Source organism: Cydia pomonella, chromosome 21, assembly GCF_033807575.1.
Source record: "Cydia pomonella isolate Wapato2018A chromosome 21, ilCydPomo1, whole genome shotgun sequence".
NCBI classification, from domain to species: domain Eukaryota; kingdom Metazoa; phylum Arthropoda; class Insecta; order Lepidoptera; family Tortricidae; genus Cydia; species Cydia pomonella.
In genome coordinates this window covers 8404351-8424306 of record NC_084723.1, presented here as the reverse complement: position 1 = coordinate 8424306, position 19956 = coordinate 8404351, and the positions used below count along the sequence as shown (strand labels likewise).

The 19956-nt window shown below is 37.9% G+C and overlaps 1 non-coding gene across 1 annotated transcript; it reads right to left on the bottom strand.

Annotated features, from left to right (window-relative positions):
* Positions 1-19654: 19654 nt before the first annotated feature.
* On the bottom strand, positions 19655-19727 carry Trnan-auu (transfer RNA asparagine (anticodon AUU)). Its single transcript has one exon. It is a non-coding gene; the product is annotated as a tRNA-Asn (tRNA).
* Positions 19728-19956: the final 229 nt, after the last annotated feature.

Sequence of the window (19956 nt, the reverse complement as noted above, 5' to 3'; positions counted from 1 at the left end):
AAGATACTTTCATAGAATCTCCCACACTGTTAAGAGTCCCCAGCAAGCTCGGCCGAATTTCACCTTCCCGTACAAACGGAGTTTCGTTCTCATTTTAAACTACTTGTTGGATTGTAATGAAACTTTGCACATACAAATGACATGAGGTATATCTATGCCTGTAATTAGTTTATATAGCTCCAGCTTATAAAACAAACAAAATAGAGCAAAAACTAACTAACTGAAGCTACATAAACTAATTACAGGCATGGACATATCATATCCTAATGTAAGGACCGTCGTATTGTAAGACCTTTGTCCAGCAGTTCAGTGGATGAGATGCCTGCTGAAGCTCCAGTTTATAAAACAAACAGAATAGAGCAATAAAAGTTTTGTATGAAAAACTGAATCTCGCTATTTTTTTTACAAGCTTTTTTTTTTTAAATACTACGTCGGTGGCAAACAAGCATACGGCCTACCAGATGGTAAGCAGTCTCCGTAGCCTATGTACACCTGCAACTCCGGAGGAGTTACATGCGCGTTGCCGACCCTAACCCCACCCCCCTCGTTGAGCTCTGGCAACCTTACTCACCGGCAGGAATACAACACTATGAGTAGGGTCAAGTGTTATTTGGCTGCGGTTTTCTGTAAGGTAGGTAGGTAGGAGGTACTTCCCCAGTTGGGCTCTGCTCTAGATCTGGAATGACATCTGCTATGCTGTGCCCTACCTCACAAAGATGACATTCACATTGCCCATACCTCTCTTTTGGACGTAGTTTAAGGACATACCCGGGTCCAAAATTATTTACTTTCACCTGACCGTTGTCTGTTTGTAATCAAATCTTGGAAGTTAAATTTGATCCACTTCCCGGTTTCCAATTGAGCTGATAATTTGTAAGTCGGGTGATAATGCAATATTATGGTACCATCGAGCTGATCTGATGATGGAGACAAGAGGTGGACATAGGAACTCTGTGATAAAACAACGCAACCTAATTGTGTTTGAGGTTTTTAGAATTTGCTCGATGAGTATTAGTTGCCTGTGGAAAGAAAAGTACAGTCAGCGATAAAAGCTTGTACCACGAATGAAATTTTTGCCAAAAAAATATTTTTACTATGGTATTTGAAGCTATATAAACTAATTATAGGCATAAATATACCTTATCCTATTGTAAGTACAAATTTTCAGAGCAATCTAGACAGTCGTTTTAAAATGAAAGCGTATGTAACTACGTTTGTATGGAGAACCGAACTTGCTGCGGACTCTTAAGGATGACTCACGTCACGCTTTTTTACCTTATTTTTCACACCTACATGTAGTCGGACCAAATGATAAAAAATATACTTACATAGGTACCTACATTCTTTAAGATCGTTATAGTATTGTCATAAGAAGTAAAATCCTATTGGTTACATAAGATTGCAAGCATGCGGCATAGGTAACTTGAAACATTCTGTTGGCGATTGACATATGGAGTCTAGCACGACAACGCAATTCATGCTAAGATTGCTAAGCGATCTGATTGCGACAGCAGTATGACGACGACAGCAACTCAATTTATATTTCAATTTATTGACAGTGACACCGGCCACATCGCGTTTCATCCAGCATCCTGAAATACGCAGTAATGCTTTCGCAGTAGGAGTCTAGCCGTAAAGCTTCGTATATTGTTATAATTATTTTTCTCAAACTTACAATGAAATGTTGACATGACTTACTTCAAATTAGGTCCAGAAATACTACGTATCCGTTGCGATGGGTGAAGATATGTAAAGGAATGTCATACAGCCTTACACACCTAGGCCTGTAAAGCAACCTCCTTTGGTTTTTAAACGTCAAATTGTGACACAACGTCTTGGCATTCAACTATCATTCAACCATCAAATAGTAGTAGGTTCGTAATTTGTTTTTAGCTGTGTAAACGAACAAAACAGATTGGTTCGATTTTGTTTAATTGCAAATTTGAGAAAAGCACTTAACAAATCTCGGCGAAAAACGGGATTGCTGGCCGCGTATCCCTATGCGGCCTCGCTATGCTCGGCCCTCTATATTTGCTTGGCCTGCAGCCCTTCATTTCCCTCTATCCCTTTAGCGGTCGAATGAGTATCAGAAATTACGGAAAATTTAACCCTGTCATTTTCTCTATCATTGTTCCCTATAACAATGATTTTAAAGTTCATTTTGGTCAATTTACTACGAGTATATAAAATCCAAGTTTGCCCGTTAAAGGGCTATAGTAATGTACTAAATTTATATCCTTATCAACTTACGTACTACACGTCCACATTTGACAACTTTTGTTTAATAAATAACTGAATGTTTCATCTTGCTCTCCACCTAAAATTTGTCACATTGACATTTGTGTTGGTCTCAAGCGAGATAAAACAATAGGGAGCGTGCATGAACTATAGGAGGCAGCATAGGAGTCGTCAGATTTTTGGCGCGAGGCGTAAATGTGATGTTTATTGTTCCAATGTAGCCCACAAGATGGCAGAACCTACTATGCACAAGAAAACACGTGACGTGTAAATTTACATGTTTATTGTTCCGATTCAGGCCAGAAGATGGCAGACCCTCCAACGCGCACGGTTCCTATTAGAAATGCCTTATGCGCATTCATCTAAGTCTCCTTAAATGTACAGTATGATATTTTATGGCATAAATAGTGAATTTCTTGATCCAATAAATAACCGAAGGTTGTCAAGCCAAGCATGCAACATTGAATCAAAGGACCGATGTAAAAGAGATAATGTGCACTGGACCATGGCTCCATTTAATAAATATCCCGAAGATCGGCTGGCTTGATAACGATAAGGACTCATACATAAATTGTGTAGTAAAATATGGCTTTCATGTTTGGAAAATTAAGGTTTGTGGGTGAGAACTTTGTTCTTTTAATGATTAAGCTATGTTCATTCTTAATACTCAAAAACAACAAAAACAATTACCGAAACCATGCATTTTAAGCCCAAGTGCTTAAGAGGTAATAACAGCTAAGCCCCTTCTCAGATTTAATATCTCCGTCGCACTGACGGAGCGGCTTTTTAGATTAGTGCAATAAGGACAACTGCAGCTTAGGCGAAAGGGTCTTTCAAGTTGTAAATTTCATTTCCAAGCAAATTTTAGCTCAATATACTTCTTAGATCCTATGCTAACCACGGCTTATGTAAATATTCGCCTGTTGAATTTACACCCGCCCCCTCCTCCCCCCAACTATGCAAATAAACTTTAAATAACCTTAAATAGTACATTGTACAACAAGGGCATAAAGCGATCCATTTTTAGCCGAGGCAATTTATTGGTCCTAGCCTAGCACAGCGAGGATCAATATAGTCGAGAATAGCAATGGACATTTATGCCTGAGTTATTGCACTCTGCGTTTCACTTCGATTGCGAGGAAAAATTACAAAAAATCGCAATTTTTTAGGTTATTGTTGTTGTGTTTAGTCTTTAAAGACTAAAGAAAATCGTACTCGGGCCGGACTGGGGCGCGGAGCGCGCAGACAGGCTGGCAGTTTGTATGGCAAATTTTGAACTTTATTGCTTAATTAATAAGGGTCGTAATAGATGATTTTACTTTATGCTCTAGAGCATAATAAGCAATTTTATGTCGCTTACACGTGACTTAAATGTCAATTTTAGGAGCATGAGAAGTGAAAATCAATGATATAAAGTATGAATAAATATTAAATGAAATTGGTATGATTTATAAACTTTCCCTTTAATTTCATTCAAAAAAAGTAATTCAAAAGGAAGACTCATATATTTATAAACTTATTTTAATCAATAAATCTAAATTTATTTATTTACATATGCTTTTGTACAGGAATTAACAAACTTAAAAACTAAATCTAAAAATTAACAATACTATATACTACGAGTATACTAGGGTCGACAGGTACCCGGGTAGCACGCTGCTGGCGTTTCCTCTTTGCACGGCCAACAAAATATGTCGGACCAAATATGCTCCGGATATAAACTATAATTACAAAATTAAACGAACTTACCTGTCACTTACAGGAGTTACAGGTAAGTTCCATTTGTACCTATTACACGATATGCCTAGCCCGAGACACGAGGCGCCCTCCCGCCCTGTACATTCATTACAGCAATGGTTCCCCCACATTAGAAGTTGAAGATTACAGGCAAGGCTGTCATTGCAGGAGTACTCTAAAAATAATGAAGATGTCAGCTGTGTTACCTTTAAGTTTTTATTTGAGGTCAACTCTCTAAATATCACGCGAAGACAATATTGTATATTACATAGCTTATCAAACACCTAACGATAAAACCTACAAAGAGTCAAACTAAGACGTGATCAGGAACGTTCCAAACTAGCTAACTTTAATTATGCATGCAATCGCTAGCACCTCGTAAATTTAATCCGGATTCTGAATCAGACAACCGGGGCACGTAAACTTGTGCATGTGGGATAATCTCGGAGGAAACTACAGCTCGGTACATCGCTGTACTATACAGATTTTAGCAGTGGTATCATCTATAATTTAATCCGTATGCTGAATCAGACAACCGGGGCACGTTAACTTGTGCATGCGGGATAATCTAGGAGAAACTACAGCTCGGTACATCGCTGTACTACACAGATTTTAACAGTGTTATCATCTATAATTTAATCCGTATTCTGAATCGCAACCGGGGCACGTTAACTTGTGCATGCGGGATAATCTCGGAGGAAACTACAGCTCGGTACATCGCTGTACTACACAGATTTTAACAGTGTTATCATCTATAATTTAATCCGTATTCTGAATCAGACAACCGGGGCACGTTAACTTGTGCATGCGGGATAATCTCGGAGGAAACTACAGCTCGGTACATCGCTTTCATGCACATATTTTAGCAGTAGTATTATCTATAATTTAATCCGTATTCTGAATCAGACAACCGGGGCACGTTAACTTGTGCATGCGGGATAATCTAGGAGAAACTACAGCTCAGTACATCGCTGTACTACACAGATTTTAACAGTGTTATCATCTATAATTTAATCCGTATTCTGAATCGCAACCGGGGCACGTTAACTTGTGCATGCGGGATAATTTAGGAGAAACTACAGCTCGGTACATCGCTGTACTACACAGATTTTAACAGTGTTATCATCTTTAATTTAATCCGTATTCTGAATCGCAACCGGGGCACGTTAACTTGTGCATGCGGGATAATCTCGGAGGAAACTACAGCTCGGTACATCGCTTTAATGCACATATTTTAGCAGTAGTATTATCTATAATTTAATCCGTATTCTGAATCAGACAACCGGGGCACGTAAACTTGTGCATGCGGGGTAATCTCGGAGGAAACTCGGCACATCGCTGTATTGCACAGGTTTTAACAGTAGATACAGAGTGTCCAGCGGTAGATTTCCGATTCCAAAATTTGAAGAAAAGAAAAGTAAAACATATAACATTTTAAATCAAATTTATTTGTGTTTTTGAAAATAAAATCATGTTTTCTAAGTGTCGACCTGCGCTGTGTATGCTTCGTTCCAACCTTTTCCCCATATACCGAAATTAATGCAAAACTTACACCCTTGCGCTACTAAGTTAAAGGCTGTTCTGCTGACCAGCGATCTGAATTAATTTGCAACACTCACGAAACTAAAACAGCACCTGCAAGGAAGACGTGCCTTGCACTTCGCGTTCGTATATTATTTGAATTTGAAATCGGAAATCTGCCGATCCACAGTCTGTATTATCTATTCCTACTTATTTCCAGATATGTTTACATGCTATACCTGGAAATTAGAAGGAAACAAGACATGTCGCGCCGCGAAACTTGCTATTGAAGATATGGCCGTAAATGTCGGAACTGGTAAAACTATCTTTCATTTTGGTAAAGCGTACAAAGTTTTTGTACCTACGTAAGTAAATATAAAGTCCCTGTTTCTTACAAATTATGATGTAAGGATACGAAATAAATTACGTAATTGTTCAAGCAAAAGAAGGTCTCCGTTTCAGCTTGTAAGTCTGGTTATTTTCCGCATACAGGTCGCATTTCTCAACCGACTCTAGTGAAATTTGGTTAGCAGGTTAGTTATATTATTGTTTTTTTTTGTCGATACAGTTCTTGAAAATTATTCCAAATGGCGGGGCTGTGGTGGTTCTCGAGGTCTACAGATCCACTTGTATAAAAGAAACTGCTGATATATCCAATTTTTATTTGGCTATCAAGCATTATGAGAGAGAATAGGAAAACCGAATGCTAATGTCACAAAACTTTTGACATAATATTACCTTAATATTTCGTATAATCTGTGTACTGTGTACTTGTAACAACACTTCCAAGAAGGAATTATTTCCCGAATGTATCCGGGATCTAGCGGTACATACGTGCCTCGAGGGCGGATCTCATACAATATTATCGAGCACAACGTGTTCTGTAAATTCAATTTAATATTTATAGACGTACCTACCTAAATGTAATTATTTGAAATGAAACAATTTAATACCTCTTGCTAGTCAATATAACTGAAATAGAAATATTTCGGTGGATTCAATACTCCACCGGAATAGATATTTCAATATTCTATTGCAAATTCACAAAATAGTTGTACAGGTGGTAAACTTATAAGCTAGGTCTTTGTGAACCCTGTCGGGCACTGTAATGTTATTTACAATTCCAAGGAGAGGAGAATTTGTGATTAACTATCTTATAAACAATAATTGTTAGCAAATACTACCTCATTAAAATGAAAAATAAAATTTATGTCAAAAATACAGTCTCGTTTCAACTATTGTATTTATTTAATATTTATTGCACAAACGAAAATAAAATCGTACAAAAGGCGGACTTAATGCTTGCACGGCCGTTTTCAACCTCAATCTTTAAAATATGTTTACGGTTCAATTGTTAGACTATATGATAAAATGTATGAAAGTCAATAATACTTAATGGCGTCAATGGCAGATACAATTTTGGAAATAGCTGATAACATAACCAATAGGCACAGAATTGTCTGCAGACATATCTATGCTCTATTCCCTATACACATTGACAGATTTGTTTGCCACACATATCTGCCGGATTGTTCTGACGAAAATGTCAAGGACCTACAAATCATAAATAATGTCTGAAAGTAGTAACTTACTAAAATATTTAGTGACTTTTCGTAACATCTGTCGCAGTTTTACTTTTCGTTTGGTGTTTGTTTTGTCGATGTACTATTGTCATCTTGGTTATTGGTTAGACTCCCTGTACTCGTACGTATATCCCTAGCTTCCAATGTATATTGACCGAAATGCAGCGAAAACTGACATTTCATTTGTGTTCATTTCCAAATACGAGTAGGTATTCACGGAACTTTAAGGCCCTAACGAAGCGCGAGTATATTATAAAATTCGAATCCATTTCATGCTCGAATAGATCGCCGATGTACGGCTTTTACCGTTTAACTAGTATTTTGTTTACACCGCTGACATCCGTTCTATATCATAGAAATGCATTCGTAAACAAATTATTCAAATAGCAATAACATGCACGGAAACCATTATGCATCGTCATGCAATACCTGCGTTCGGTTCATACTACACTCCGGGGACTTATTCTAAAATCTACTTAATACTTGGTGCTTCTATGGGCAATGCTATAGTTATAGTATATAGGCAACAGTTAATAGCCTAGCTAATTAGATAAAAACACAACTATGTCCATACAGCAGAGGCTTTACACGTAGTTGTGTACAGTTTATAATAACACATTAAATAAAATATCATTGAAAGCCACCCTGGTCTCAGAAGGTCTTTTATTCCCGTTAAATGCATTACTGCCATTTTTGTGACGTGTTAGTTTCAATTCGTCATGTTCGTGTCTCTTTTAAATGGTCAGCAGGTTAGAATGTTTTTTTTTTCAAAACAAACTCTGAAGGTTAAGTAAGCTAGTTAGCGTATTCAGATAGTTGTCTTGATATGAAACGGTTACCAAAATAAAACATTAAAATATTACAACGTTCGAATCGCCCTCCTGAGCGTATACTCATACTCTGTTTGATACCGAATCTGATGTAAAAATTAAGATCTTTCTGTTTTATATTTTAATTATCATTGACTGAATATGAAAATGGTTAACTAATTTCACAAAATTTAAGAAAATGAACGCTTCTAATAATAAAAGACTTTTACTTTAAGAAAAGGCGTTACTTTGCGTTACTTTTGGGAAAACCAAAATATTACTTTGCTAATCCGCCAAATAAGCCGTTATACTTAGTTAAGGTTAACAAAGTAATATTTTTGTTTTATTTTTACTTTTAGAATAGACCGCTCCGGCAACAATTTATCATTGATGTTTTCATATTGCTGCCGATATGAGTTCCGAATTTTACTGTAGACTGCTCTAGTAAATGATGAATGAATAAAAGACCTTAGCATATTACAATTTTTAAGACTGTTAAGCCCTTTTGAATTTAACCTGGCTTGAATGGGTTTTTGCGAATCATTGCATGTTGGCTATATTATGCCATATGTTATTATTTATGGAAGTTCAATGCTCGTTAAATCGGGCTGTGCCAAAATATGCTATTGAACTTGCCCGGAGGCCTATTCAAACTTACGTTATGACATCAAATGATATCTAATTGATGTCAGACGCCCGTGCGTTTAGCTCGCGCCAATATACTTATGTCCGTAAATATATGGCTCGTACATATCCGTACAAGTACGAGCAAAATACACCCGCGACTGATATGATTTAGATATCTCCTGACATCATTTAGATATCTCCCTGACATTTAGATATCTCCTGACACCATTTAGATGTCTCCCTCTGCTTCACTGTCTCTCGGTTTTTTTGCGAATCCATTTGAGGATTTCAGTAAAAGTGCAAATTTGAATTGAGAAAGGGCGTATACTTGAACAGGGCCTTGAAATCGAGAGTTTCCCACTAGCATGCGCGCATGTAATACCCCTGTATTTGCGGGGCTGTATACTTGTTTGCCATCGACGTGGTATTAAAAAAATGGTAGCTGCCAATGCCATGTAACAAAACCGCCTTGAAAAAGCAAAAGTTAGAGATTGTTTCCCACTGTTATGAAAGCATTTTAATAAAAGCTGAAGGACTAAAACCTTTATAAACCGATAACGCAATTTATCAAGGTAGATTCGCTAATCCTCCCAATCTTCACATACCGTCCTTATCGGGCACTCGCACTCCGATCGAACGGCCGATTCTGACATGCTGTTTTTCATATCATTTTACGAGTGCAGCGTGCGCCGCTGAACCTATTAGTGTGAGCCGCTAAGTGTAAGGCCTGACTGGACGCTCAAAGTGGAGCGATCGGCGGGGCGTGCAGCGTAGCGTCGGGCTCACAAGTGATTTGAGCAGCGTGCACTAAGGCCGCTCCTATACGTTTGCATTTGTTTGACATGCACGCCGCACGCCCCGCCCCGCTGCACACCCAACACGAGCGTCCTGATTGGTCCTTACGAAATGCAACCAGGAATCATCTCTAACTAAACTAACCTACGGTGGTTGCTTAACATCAGGTTGTCCGCACTCTTGTTTTCAATCGTGGTTGTTTAAAAATTGAATGAAAAAGAGAATTTCTACACATTCTGGCCATTCTCATCCAAAACTGTCATTATTGACAGCTATCAGTTCATATCCATAACCGTTTCATAATCATAACAAGTAATTGAAATCAAAATCGCCGAACCTTATCGAATTATTAAGACGATAGTGAACGACCGCTTCTACATACAAATGTAGTCCCCATTTTCCTCCCTGGACATTATGAAAATTTATATTAACAATAGGTTTGCCTCTTCGTTTGACTTTTTCGTTTGTTCGATTATTATATATGAGTTAGGAACAAAAAACAAATTCCATACAAACATTTTAAAGCTCCTTCCTTTTCCTCATAAACCAGAATCGGCCTCCCGGTTCAGAGCCGACTTCAACAATTCAAATCAATTCAACAATGCAATATCTTATAACCTTATAACATTCAGTGATATTACGACCTATTTCCATTAAATCGGTCTTTAACATTTAATCATTATTCGGGCTTAGTAAAGTCCAGGAATTAGCATGTCACTTGTTTTATTTTGACAGTTGGTTTGACCCTCTTTAGATGACGGTTTAGATCGAGATCGGAGGGAATTACGGGAACCTAAAATTAGCGAAATTCAATATTTGATTCACCAGGCATTGATTAATGTTCTGATTTGGGATTATGAACCGTTAATCGGTTTTTTTTTCTTCCATTCTATAGGTAGACTGGGAAATTTATTTTTTGTTTCATGGCGGCTAGAGAACTAATGCCTTCAATAATCATTCCATAACGTATTCATTATTTTAACCGATTTCTCTGAAGTTTTAGTTTGAGTATTTTTAATACACTTTTACGGAAATATTTCACTTATCAACTATGGCGTAGGACCGCGCTTGAAGAGTGTTTTAAATATTTTGATTCTTGAAAGCGTAATCTGACCACAGTCCAACAGTCTTGTCCAACATTTTGGAGGACAAATTCCTTGCTGCCCGATAACTCGGACTATAAGGAATTGTACGTTTACGAAACTTACATAACCACCATCGAACCAACTGGATATCTAAAAGTCCACTTAGTTTTACCATCCAACTTCGAGGAATTCTAAAATTCCACTTAGTTCGATCCGATGATCCAATGGCCATGAGGATTTATTAAATTCCATTTAGTTCGACCGACGAACAATGAGGAATTTTCAATTTCATCTATTTTGATTAGCAACTACGGTTTCTGCAAGAGGCTTAGGTAAAAAAATATTACTCACTCAGTCGTACCATATTTTATTCATCGCCCTTTATCGGTACCGGTACCGGTTTAAACACTTGAATTAGGTCGGTACCGTAGGGATGAAGGGTTTACCGCTATCTAGCGCCATTCTAACCCGTCGTTGACCTACTTTGTTGCCTATTGGATGCATTACCAAGAATTTTGCTGGTATGAATAAATTTGTGTTAAGAATTATGTGCCTTCTCTGGTAGGCGGTATCGCGGTCATCTATTTGGGTCATAGCTACTTCGGATGATAATTAATCAAATGTTTGTCTGTGTGGGTACCAAAATTCACCACGGTCATTAATAAATTTATTTGCTAATTATAGTCAACATCAATAGTAACGTTTGAAACAACGCGCCAAATGTATGTATCTGCCATCATGAAAATATTTTCCAAATAAAGATTTATATCATAATACATATTTGAAACCGGGCCCGGGACATCAGTTATCCGCGACCACGACCAGTGAAACCTGCTTTGAAACGTTGGAAATAAAGGAAACAAAACAAATTTGCGATAGACCCTGTTTTAACAATGTTAGGTAAACGCGAAACGTTATAAAGATACATATACCTCGCTTCAGTTCGCTTTCTAAAGAGTCTGTCATAGTCTAATTAATAATAGTACTACCGTACAGAAAGGAAACTTCCTACAAAACCGAAGTTTGACATAGATTTAGGGCCGAATCATGTGGTCCCTTTCTAATGTATGGAACTATCCCTTTTCGCTATTTAGGGTTGTCAAAATTCATGTAATTATCTTATCTGTGGTTGTGCAAGCAAACGTCAAGTTTTGCCAACCCTTGGTTAGGCTATTAGAGAAAATGGTAGGTATAATAGGTACTTTTTCTACTCGTCGACTGTAATGGTTGAATTAAGATTTCGTATACCAAAGTGTAATTGGGTACTTTTCATGTATGGGCTTGCAACTCAACTATAATATTCATTTCGAAACGGTTTAGTCGACTATAATGAAATGGACCAATCACAGCTCGCTGTTGTCAAGGGGACGAAATCAAACGATAGCTCAAATTAATTGTTTATTTTAGGTTGTATAGTACATGTACACCCTTAATATAGCAACATCCATAGATTACGAAAACCGCCTACCATTGTTTGTTAGTCTCCATAGGCTACGGTGGCCAAAATCGAGAAAAAACTGTCTAAAAATTGAATCTAGCAAGGTGCAAGTACCAGGGCTTCATGAGCTACGAGAAGGTGTCGTTGACCACCCCGCCGGGCCCCGCGGCCGGGGCGCGTACGGGTATGAAGGTATCGCGGCTGCTCGCGTATCTTAAATAGCTGTATACTTTTGTCTTGTTTCTCTATTGTATCACGATTGTATAAAATACTATTTTGTTCACGTGTGGTGAACATGCCATAACGACGCAAAATGTAGAGCAGAGAAACTGCAGCGGCATCACCTACGTTTTGTCTAAATAGGCAAAACATACAACAGAAAGTAATACATGTAGAAAATATAAATAGTTTGTGATTTATTAAATCAATTCTCATTGAGTTTAGACATTCACGTGTTTCATTCTCTTGTTCAAACTTTCCGTTTGTTACCTTAGGTCTCATGGTGACCGATATCCCTTACCTACTTATTATATATACCTAATTTTTTTTATTTTTTATTTTTATTTTTTTTTATTTTTTTTTATTTTTTTAAACACAAAAATTTATGCATACATTCTCAAGATAATTCCAGCGAACAAAGCATCCTAGGGCTTAACTGCCGCTGTAATCGCTCTTACACTCTATAATATTATAAGTAGGTTTATTATTTACATTTTAAAACCATGGAGTGTTTCATATCACGAAGTCGGCAATCTTGATCCCTATTCTAAGGTGTTAGGATCTCGGTTCCGCTTATACCCGCCTTCGTCAAATGAGATATTCTAATAAGTGTGACATACATTTAATTATCTTACCTAAGATATGCGGCTTTCAATATCTCATCTTTGTGATTTATCAACTGGGTTCAATGTTTTTCATTATAACTTTTATAGTGTCTGTGTATTCTTGGGAATAGATTGTATAAGCGGACCCTGGATTTCTTTAGAATGCATCAAAGAAAGCTCTTATACTAACAAAATTTTATATTATTATAGCAGTTATATAAAAGGCAATGAAATGGAAATACTAAAAGTATCTACAAAAAAGCGGCCAAGTGCGAGTCGGACTCGCCCATAAAGGGTTCTGTGCCATTTATGACGTATTAAAAAAAACTACTTACTAGATCTCGTTCAAACCAATTTTCGGTGGAAGTTTGCATGGTAATGTACATCATATATTTTTTAGGTATATCATTCTCTTATTTTAGAAGTTACGGGACACACACACATACACACACACACACACACACACACAAACACACACACACACATTTTACCACTTTGGAAGTGTCTCTCGCGCAAACTATTCAGTTTAGAAAAAAGTGATATTAGAAACTTCAATATCATTTTTGAAGACCTATCCATAGATACCCCACACGTATGGGTTTGACGAAAAAAGATTTTTTGAGTTTCAGTTGGTAGGTATGGGGAACCCCCAAAATTTATTGTTTTTTTTTTCTATTTTTGTGTAAAAATCTTAATGCGGTTCATAGAATACATCTACTTACCAAGTTTGAACAGTATAGCTCTTATAGTTTCGGAAAAAGTGGCTGTGACATAAACGGACAGACAGACGGACATGACGAATCTATAAGGGTTCCGTTTTTTGCCATTTGGCAACAGAACCCTAAAAACCTTTTTTGAATTAAAGAAATTCAAATTCAGCACGCTTTGATATTCACGAACCAACCAATCCGATTTCCAGTTACACTGCATTTCACTAAAAATGCAAAGATGAAATCCATATGAATCAAACGAAAGCTCAACGGGAAGATCTTACAGCTAGCATCTACTAGAAATCCATTAGAACCAAACCTATTCAAACATTACCGTCTTGACTGAGACTATATTACTACTTTAAATTGGACTCTTCATTCGTTATAAATGTGCTCAGTTATGGGTCAAAGATATACTGGTTTATTTATAGCTAATTGGTCTGTGAGAGTTTTGGAACCGCCCTATGCAAGCAAGCTATCCTAATGGGTGAGCTTGGTATGGGAAGTTTGAAACTATCAGAAGATACTAAATAGGTATATATATTATGGATAGGTCACAAAAATATTACTTGAAAAGACTCGAAGATTTTGACTTTCCTATTTAACTTCTTGACCTTCTTTTTACAAGCTTTTATTTAACATGCCCTGTTAGTATGTGTGGGTCAAATCTTGAAATATGACCCACTTCCCGATTTCCGATCGAGCAGAAATTTTGCATACATGTGTAAATCAGATGACAATGCAATATTATGATGACATGGAGCAGATATGATGATGGAGACAGGATGTGGCCATGGTTACTCTGTGATAAAACAACGCAAGCTAATTGCATTTGGGGTTGTTAGAATAGTCACAATGAGTATTAATTGCCTGTGGAAAGAAAAGTACAGTCAGCGATAAAAGCTTGTACTAAAAATTAAATTTTAACCAAAAAAGAATTATAGGTGATCATCTTTGCATTTATTTCGACTATGATTTTTCTATACAGGACAACCCAGGTTTGAATCCATGCTTTATGACCATCACAGGTAACCATAAGGTAAAAGTCCGTCTAAACTAACTCAGCGCCGCCTTTGAGGTAACAAAGTGTGGAAGAGTCAAAAACGTTCGGGAAAATGGGCGTCTTTACTGTGGACAATTTTAAAGTTAGCGATTTTAGTGCATTACCTACTCTGGCTACAGCTTTTAAGAAGTACACTAAGTAGAAGGATTGAACATTCCTATAAGCGTAGGGGAAAAAATAGGTTTTAATGTTCATTTATTTTGACATACATATTTATTATGTAGCAGTCACATAAACTACTATAATAGGATCGCCCCTTCCAGAAACTTTGAGTAGTCCAAAAAATTATTTGCTTGTTAACATTATGCGTATAATATACGCATAATGTTAACAAACACCTATAACCTATCTGGAGCTATAATTATTATTGCTTTAGAAGTAGACGAATGGCCGCTCCAGCAGTCGTTCGATGTGAATAGGTCGTTGCGTTATGGAATATTGTACAAGCAATAAAGCTGGCCATCTCGTTGAATTATGCATGAATGCAATTAAAGCTCCTTTGCACTTACGGCTTTGAGCCATGGCTGCTTTGAACTGTTTTACGCTGTAGGTAATGATAAACGTAGGTTAGGCTTTGAATATATTTGATACTGCATTTTCAATCATTTCCGGTATGTCCTGTATAACTACGTAGCGGTGTGGCAGCGCTCCGTCGCGCGGCATGGCGGTGGTGATGGCGTGGCAGGAACTTTGTATGACGATGTAGGTAAACCGCCTAGTCTGCGTCCACAACGCCACGCTACCGCGCGGTGGCGAGGCGCTGTGGGCCCGGTTGTGGCGGTTTACTTTACCGAGACCGCGATAGTAAACTTCGCACCGCGCCACCGCCGTGCCGCGCCACGGAGCGGTGCCACGCCGCTACGTGGGTTCTTCGCCTTAGCTTCTGCCCGTAACTTCGTCTGCACGTTATGATTATGATGTTGGACAAAAATTATCCTATGTCATATCTCGGGTCTCAAACTGAAGAGGTAACAGACAGTAGACAGAGTTACTTTCACATTTAAAATATTATATAGATAGAAAGGATGGTACTAATGTTCAGCGTCGTGTTCCCAATCTGTTAGGCCGCGAACTGGATACAGGCGGCGCGCGGCGCTGCGAGCGGGTCGGCAGGCGAGCCGCAAAACAGGTTCATTCAAATCTATACATTTTGATCGTGCAATGCGACCCACCGCTCGTGTTGCTTGGTGTGTATGTATAAATTTAAATGTATAGACTTGAATGAATCTGTTTTGGACGACAGCGGCAGCTGCTCGCCGAGCCGCCCGCCGCCCAGCTCTTCGCGCTGCGCGCCGCGTGCGTCGAGTACGCGTCCTAATTGCCCGCTGTCCAAAAAATAAATACCTACCTATTTCTTATTGAAATCAGATATCACTCAAATAAATAATGCTCTGTTGCTTTTTAGCATGTAGTCAGAAGTTAACCAAATTCAAGGTACCCATATATATCTTGTTCTTGTGTATGGTCTAAGGTCTAGACAAAATTACACTTAGGTACCCAAAATCTAGGCAGTCCTAAATCTGAAAAGTGTCTGTCGAGTCCCTTGTCTAATGAATACTTTGTACCTAAATATCATGTTACAGTAAGTAATCTACACTCAGACAGGATTGGACATTTACCTATTCACAATGCCTTTTATTTCCTGACCAGAATAACGCTGAGCTTTGACTACAATACAAGTTTTCTTCAAGTCAGAGCAAGCGAAAGATTCCAAAATTAAACTACGAGCGTAGCGAGTTATTAGAAAATAGCATCTTGAGCGTTGCGAGGGTTTCAAGGCACGAGGGTCAAACAAACTTTACTACAGAGTGAAACACAAAAATATTCACCACACCAACGCGAGTTAAATACTTAACCATTTTACAGTCAGCGTCAAATACTTCGTAGCAGTCAAAGTGGCCAAATAGTTCGGTACACCATACTAAATAATTATATGGTGTACCGAACTATTTGGCTACTCTATTTGCTACAAAGTATTTGACGCTGACTGTACCATGTTTTATACAAATAAATGAAATGAATGAAACCCAAATGAACGTTATTAAATATTTATTAGGTAAGTATTCAAAATTGTGACTTAAAAGTCAATTATACTAGCCAACATCAGTAAACAACTCAAAATGAACATCAAATTACTTTGCCAATCTTGTGATAAAATGCAACTGTCTCGTCAGTTTTTTTGACACAAACTTCAAGCTACAGTAGTAATGACAGTGAAGACAAAACAGAGACCATGTAGAATAACAGAAACATAGGGGTTGAAACGATGAGCGCTCGATCACTGTCAGGGGTGTTATTACTAAATCTTACCGAGCACTCGTGAATGAACTAGCGATGCTGCCGACTGCACTAGTGCATAGTGCCGCAAATCAAATTTAATGTAAATGTGTCGATAAAATGATCTCGATGGCTGCATTACTGCAGCAGTATTGCAGCGGGACATTATTGCTGTGGCTCGACCTCGAGGCGCGTTCGGCCGAGTCAACGTGCGCCCGAGCTCCGTGGCTCCGAGGCATGTCCACACAGATCGAGCATTTGGCTACCGCGCGTGCCCGTGCGCCCCCGGTGGAGACGCGGTTTATAAATTGCTGTCGCAAATGTTACAATTTATGTTTCTGTTTGAAGTTTTTGACATTTGCGGCAGTAATGTCGCGCAATAATAATGCGTAGTAATGATAGTGCAATGGTGCAGTTTGAGTCAGAACGGTACCTTGAAAGTGACCTATGGTGGCCTAGCGGTAAGAACGTGCGACTTGCAATCCGGAGGTCGCGGGTTCAAACCTCGGCTCGTACCAATGAGTTTTTCGGAACTTATGTACAAAATATAATTTGATATTTACCAGTCGCTTTTCGGTGAAGGAAAACATCGTGAGGAAACCCGACTAATCCCAACAAGGCCTAATTTACCTTCTGGGTTGGAAGGTCAGATGGCAGTCGCTTTCGTAAAAACTAGTGCCTACGCCAAATCTTGGGGTTAGTTGTCAAGCGGACCCCAGGCTCCCATGAGCCGTGGCAAAATGCCGGGATAACGCGAGGAAGAAGACCTTGAGAGTGACCTATGTCCAGAATTGAATTATGTGTTAAATTGCGGCAGTAATGTCGCGCAATGATGATGAGCAGGATTTCTTGATATAGTTAACTTCAACTTCAAAATTTTATTTGCTAAAAATGCACGTACATAATAGATGTTATTGTCAGACATAATCGATATTGGTATCAGAATGCGCTGATACATGCCAGAAGGCATGCAAATTAGATAATATAGAACATATTTACAAAATATTTACAGATATACAAATAACTTAAAATTAAAACATGTCAAAACAAAACTAAAACGAAAATACGGCTATCTCTGGTTATTTGTGGTAAATTTAAAAAAGCTAGCAAGAAAAACACAATCGAAATACATTAAATGTCAAAAAGAAATAATTTATTTTAAAGATGTAATTGTTGAATATGTCAAATAATTGAAATTTTTATACAAGTCAATGCTTAATATTATAGAATTCAGTCATTGAGTAAAAATAGTGCTCATTCAAAAACTTCACCAAAAGATTCTTAAAAACTAAACTCGTCATCTACCAATCTCAGTGATTTTGGCAACCCGTTATAGATTTTCGGCGCCATTGCAAAGATACTCTTCTGGAAAAGAGCTGATTTGCCAAGAACTGGGTAAAGTTTATCACAATGTCGTACACTTGCAACATTTAAAAAAAAGTTTGCCTCGTGATTAATTCCTTTGTTTTTTGCTCATTAATATTGTTTAAAGTAAGTATAACATCGATAGCTTATTATACAGTAAACGAATTTGGTAGTATACAGTGAATGGAGAATTAATCTTGAAACGCGTTTACCCATCATTTTTGAGTCAACGGCCGGTAGTCCACGTGCTACTCGTAAAGTCCAGCTATCGCTTTGCAAGAACTGATAAAATCAGCATACACTGTCACTAAGATAATGAATGAATGAATGATGCGCAGTAATGATGGTGTAATTTGAATCCGAACGGTATCGGTACCTCAAGTCTCAAGTCACTATGCTGAGAATGGAATTGTGTTGTTTCGGCTGATTACCGACGACGGCATGATTGGTCTGTCTGAGACGATAGCTGAATAAGCGAACGAAATAAAACAGTTTCGGCTGCGAAAGAGCCGCGGGTATTCATGTGCGTGGCGAACTAACAGCGATCGGTCATACTTGGTAAACTCGTATGAGTGATGGTCGTAGTAGGTACTGATTACTGTTATGGCTATTAGGTTAAGCAAGTTTAGACATTTGCGATTTTTAGCGACTGCTCATCTACAGCGTATCCAGCGACAGATTTACGGTAACTTCGTCCTGCTTATTGCCTTACATACACTTATTGTCCAGAAATCCCTAAGTTGAAACAAAGATTGGGTAAATCCTGAAATTATTCACATCCTTAATCCTTGCTTAATATTATGTTTCCCTGTTTATTTTTCACGGTTTAGCCGATTTGGATATAATTTGGCATATAGAATCCTTGCATTGGAGGCCTCGTGATGGGTTAGGCAACGTTATTTATATAGAAGTCTGTACTAATGTAGGCCTTTGGGGGTAATAAGAATGATATCATGATTAAACCTTGTTAAGTAAGCTAACTTTGACCATTACTTTAATGTTCTAGTGGGATGTTTGAGTATGGGCATCACTTGCTGACTGTAGTTTTCTTTCCACAGGCAACTAATAGTCATCGAAACAATTCTAACAACACATTACACATCACACTCACATTAGTTTTCGTTGATTTATCACAGAGTTCCAACGGCTTCCTCCAGTCTCCATCATCAGATCAGCTCGATGGTACCATAGTAGGTATTGTATTGTCACCCAACTTACATATGTGTGCAAATTTTCAGCTTCTTTGAAACCTGGGAAGTGAGTCAAGTTTAACTTGCAAAATTTGGCCCGTACACACATAGTTACATAGGTACAGTAGGGTTCAGTGCATGGACAAGTTATGAATGAAGTCATTCATAAATTGTACATGCAAATTTGAACCTGATGGTATGATTTACATGTATATTTTATGGACCAAGTGATAAATGGGTCATTGTACATCATGCCCGGGCATTATGTATAATGACCAATAGTTAAATATGACATGCCAATTTGATAATAAATTAATTAATTTTTAACAAGCAGAAACGTCTGCGAACGATGCTATTAAGCTTAGAATAAATCTAAAAGTGGAAAAAATTACTGTCTTGGGTGAGACTTGAACTCACGGCCTCTGGATCAATCCTCCAGCGCTCTGCCATCTGAGCTACAAAGACCTCATCCATAGGCAGCAAATTTTCCACCATAGGGGTCTAGTCTCACCCAAGACAGTAATAAAAATTAATAATAAATTCAGTAATAGGAAAGACTTTTAAATTGATAATAACTATTCAAATAATTAAATTGCCCGGGCATTCTACATACTGCCTCTCTATTTTACATCTACCTATTGGGCAGATTGCAAGATTTGCAAGTTAAATAAAACCTTGTACAAATGACATTATA